Source organism: Triticum urartu, unplaced genomic scaffold, assembly GCF_003073215.2.
Source record: "Triticum urartu cultivar G1812 unplaced genomic scaffold, Tu2.1 TuUngrouped_contig_4521, whole genome shotgun sequence".
NCBI lineage: Eukaryota > Viridiplantae > Streptophyta > Magnoliopsida > Poales > Poaceae > Triticum > Triticum urartu.
Genome location: NW_024115115.1, coordinates 4363 through 9302, shown reverse-complemented (window position 1 = coordinate 9302; position 4940 = coordinate 4363). Strand labels below are relative to the sequence as shown.

General features: G+C 43.6%; 1 pseudogene; it reads right to left on the bottom strand.

Moving 5' to 3' along the window:
* Window positions 1–430: 430 nt before the first annotated feature.
* On the bottom strand, window positions 431–3005 carry LOC125527948 (annotated as a pseudogene).
* Between the last annotated feature and the right edge of the window lie 1935 nt (window positions 3006–4940).

Here is a 4940-nt window from a genome sequence, read left to right as displayed (position 1 = left end):
CAGAGTGGCCAGACAAGGTAGAAGCCTCAATATGATCTGAAGACGGACCTGTGGAAGATGGCGGCGACGACACACGAGTGCGTCTGACCGGATTGTGCCCCAGACCCGGTATGTGGCTCGGCTGGGGCTTCCGGCTTTTGATGTTAGGCTTAGGTGAGTGGTTTGGGTAGTGGCCCAGCTAGCACCCATTCATCATATGGATAGGAGTAATGGTATATGTTGCCAAGATGGTGGATTCGGGTATATTGTTTGTAATACTTTGTAAGGTCCTCGAGAATAATCAATAAAGTGGCCGTATGCATCTCCCAGATGCAGAGGCCGGGGGTCATCCTCCTTTTCTAAAAAAAAAATACACACACACTATATTGAACATACAGGTTAACAACGATGAACATGTAAATAAAATAAATTCCTGACCTGTAGTTTGCTTTTATCGGCCTTCCGAATGTAAGATATCTGAAAATATGTCTCCCTGTGCAGCGATGTCAATTTTTGAGTGGGTTGATGATTTGTATGAATTGACTAGACTGATGATCTGAAGAGAGGATGGCCCCCTGGCATAGCTGTTACTATCCTGCACCCTGAGTGCGACCTCCAGATTCTGAAGTACATCACCCATTGATGGCCTATCGATGCTACGATGAGCAACACATTTCTCCACTAGCTCTGCAAATATCTTGAGGCACTTGGGGTTGATCTCCTCCTTAATACAGGGGTCAATAATCTCCTCGAGGACACCTTTTTCTTGGCAAGATAGCGCCCAGTCACGCAAGCTCACTTGCTCGTACGGGAGCTCGGTGTTTATCACGGGGCGTGCACACAGAATCTCAAACAACACGACCCCGAAGGAGTACACATCTGATTTTTTAGTGAGACGTCGCAGCAGGAAGTACTCTGGATCAAAATATCCAAAGGAACCCTTCACTGCGGTGCTCACGTGCGCATTGTCAATTTCTGCACATGCCCTAGATAGACCAAAGTCAGAAACCTTCGCCATTAACCTATCATCCAGTAGGATGTTGGTGGTCTTGATGTCGCGATGGATGATTCCTTGCTCTGTGCCAGTGTGAAGGTAATGCAGCCCTCGGGCTGCACCGATGCAAATATTAAGGCGCTACTTCCATGACAATGGTGGATTACTGGTGCCATACAGATGCTCACGCAGTGTTCCATGAGGCATGTAGTCATAGACCAGAATCATCTCATTCTTGTCCCTGCAGTAGCCAATCAAAGATACAAGGTGGCCATGGCGGAAATGGCACAACATCTCGAGTTCAGTCTGGAACTCATGAAAGCCTTGCTGGGATTCCTGGTTGAGTCGCTTGATCGCCACCTTTCTCCCTCCATTTATCTCGCCACTGTAGACATTTCTGAATCCACCTCTGCCGATGATATGTGCTTCATCAAATTCTTTGGTGGCAAGTTGAATTTCTTCAAATGAGAAGTGATGGACAAGAACACATGTGGGACGATTCCGATGTGCATAGCTGGTTTTGCAAGAACTCTTCACGACCTTCCTCCGTCTGCAGATAACACACATACTGAAAAGAACAATCAACACCAATGCAAATCCGCCACCGATGGCTGCTAGTATGACACCTCTGGATTTTCGTACACCGCTGGACAGCCTATTTGGATCCACATAAGGCTTTTGTGGAATTGGAGGAGTGAGCTCAGCAAGATTGTTCGATCCGTGACCCTGTAGCTTAAAGACCTCAAGACCATTCGGTATTGCATCATAATATTGTGATCTACTTGAAATATAAGGGTGCAGTGCAATCCACATGTCCACCTGACCAGAACCACTAGCCACGATAACATAGTCTTTGTATATTGGTCTACCAATTCCTCCGCTCCAGAAGATTACATCCATGGCATCACATGCTGTCTGGTTGTTGATGTAGATGTAGAAAGTCCTTTGATTTTCCAAGGTAAAAGTAGACTGAATCTCACAGAAATGGAACCTTAGGAGGTACACGAATCCGGCATCAACCGGCAAAATCCATGTAAGGTTGTAGTTGAGGTTGAGCTGTGGATCTGGCCCCATCGACCGAGCTGTATCATAGACATCAAGTGGCGCTGTGTATTTCGGCACTGCAGGTGTATACATGATAGTCACATTAGGATCTTCGGAGTAGGTCACCCCATAGCCGGCACCATATATGTATTGGGAATCATCATCCCATGAGCGGTAATAGCCCGTGTGATCTTTGGGGGAAATGGCTTGGCCCCCGACATTGAGCCGGTACATAGTCTGGAAGCCTATGTCAGCGGAAAATGTGAATGGTGCTCTGTAATCACCATGGACAAAAGTTGCGTCAGGTGTTGTGAAGATGTCAGGCGTGGGCACAATCTCAATGCCATTGATAAATGCATATGATCCATTCTGAAATGCTGATGGTGAAAAGGTGAGGTCCAAGCTATGTGAAGAAACATTCAAGGAGAACTCACGGACAAGGCATGCATAATTGACGGCTTGAGCTGTTTGCAAAGCATTGAAGCCATTTAAGAGGACGAGATTTTCTGCCGTGACACCAAATAAGGCATCGGGGACAACATATTTTCCATAAGCAACTGGATAGAAGTAGAGGCGTAAGAACATGCGGCCTGGCCTAACAGGGAAGGAGTAGGTGTAATTTGAAGTGAAGATGCGTGCAGTCATGTAAGGGACCATGGAGGGGAGGGAAGGGTCTTGGTATGAAGCACTGGCTGCAACTCCTTCCACTGATGGTGTGAACTTGGAGTTGGAGCCGTTGTCCCCGTCCCAAGTACGACCACCACTATCAACCTCTAGGTCCTGGCTTGATCCACCGCAATTTAGGAGGATGATGCCGGCGTCCATGGAGGCGTTATCAGCCGCCAGGGCAACCGACAAGAGGAGAGCTAGTAGTGTGAGGTTAACTGGTAGGGTTGGGAAGGCCATTGTTGTAGTTTTTTCTTGATTTAATTTGGAAGCAAGAAGATGTCTGGAAAATTGGAGGATAGTTCTGTTGTTTAGTGAAAGGACACACCTAGCTAGAGAGCTGCACAACCTGCAACTGCAGCAAAAAAAAAGTTGATAAGCCATTTCCGTTCTCATATTTGGCACCAGGACAAAAAAAAATGAGAAAGAAACTTCCCAGGACAAAGACAGAATGTGAGAACGAAACTTCAGGACAAAAATTGAACCGTGGCAATATGAACAAGAGCTGAATGATTCAAGGCAGAACATGAACGTGTCTGAGTAACAGAACAATACTAATAGTTGCAAGAGCTTTAGCAAACTGGAGTCCCGCATATCACCAGAATATGGAAACACAACGCTGCTCACTTAGTTCTTACTTTCTACTGTATAGAACAGTACTGGCAAATAAGAAGAAGAAATCTTTCAAGAATTTATCCAAACGAAAGTAGCCATATATCTCGATAGGGGATATCCCCAATGCTATATTAAGCACTGAAAAAAGAGCATGCTATAGCATATGCTGAGAATTGGCTCGCTAAATAAATCAGTGTACAACGGCTTACTAATAGTATGCTATAGCCCAATATAACACGCTAATAGCTTATTTTGAGGCCGGCGCTATTTTGTTGTAGCATGCTGTTTTTTCATTGATAGTAACACGAGTGTACACAGAAAGACTAAGAAATAATAAGGAAGGTAACAAGTGCTCTGTAATACATATTTGTGAAGGGAAAAATCAAGCGAAGAGGTGAAAAAAAAAATGCAGCGACAGTCCTAATATCAAATATGCCAATCGGTGGACAAGTTACCACTTATTTTCTGCCACTCGATATCACACATGCCGGTCGTGAATGAAAGCAGTAAATGCTGCCAAATTTGCTGTGAAAACTAACGTATTGAAAGCCTCCAAAGATTCAAGCCCTAGAATACATATATCCATCAAAATCAAGTAGGGTAAAGGAAGCAGGAAAAGAATGAGGTGGATTGATTTCATGGTTACCTGAAATTTGCTGTGGATGTTCATTGCTATATATAGTGACCGGCCAGTCAGCCAGTCAAATAGAGAAAGAAAGCGACCACAAGGATGAGAGTAGTCGGAGGAGTAGCGCCATGCATGCATGCATTATTCATTCCAGTTTCCAGGCAGGTTCCCGATTGGCATATCGTGGGTGTGATTCATTTGCAAATCACAGTCGTGTGGAGATGCTTCCAAGCCAACAAGATCGGCCGGAGTCTTTGACCAAGCATTACAGTTGATCGGTGTGCCCAAATACAGGGTATTGATTTATCAGCTATCAAATTGCCATGCCAGCCTTGGTTAGCCAAATACTACTACTTGGTAGCTTACAACTACAGGGACCATCCATTTCTTTTGATCCAAGGGTTTAGATTGAACACGATGACCAGGAGTGCTGGACAATATGACATGTTTTGCACCCAAGGTACACGGGGAACACGAATATACCGAAAGTATATACATCTCTAAATATAATTTTGCCTAAATAAAAATTCTCTCTAAAATGGACAAAGTAATTTTAATTTTGGCTACTAACATGTTTGAAAATCTGGCAACTAAGTGTGCAACTACGCATTTATGAAATAGACAACTAAACATGTTTAATCTTCACAATTAAGTAATTGCAATTTTGGCAACTAACATGTTTTCAAATCTGGCAACTAAGCATTTAGAAAATAAAAAACGAAGTACATGTAATTTTGGCAACTAAACATGTTAATTCTAACAACCAAGTGTTTATAATATGAAAACTAAACATGCTTAAAGTCTGGCAACTAAGTGCGCAACTAAGAATTTTAATTTGATAACCAAGTACGTTGTAATCTAACAAGTATTTTTAATTCTGACAACCAAGTGTTTTTAATACGTTGTAATCTAACAAGTATTTTTTCAACATGGCGACCAAGTACTACTCTATGGTTGTGTGCAAGCACCAGTGCATCACGGGAGCGCGAATATACGGAAGGCCGTAGGAACTAA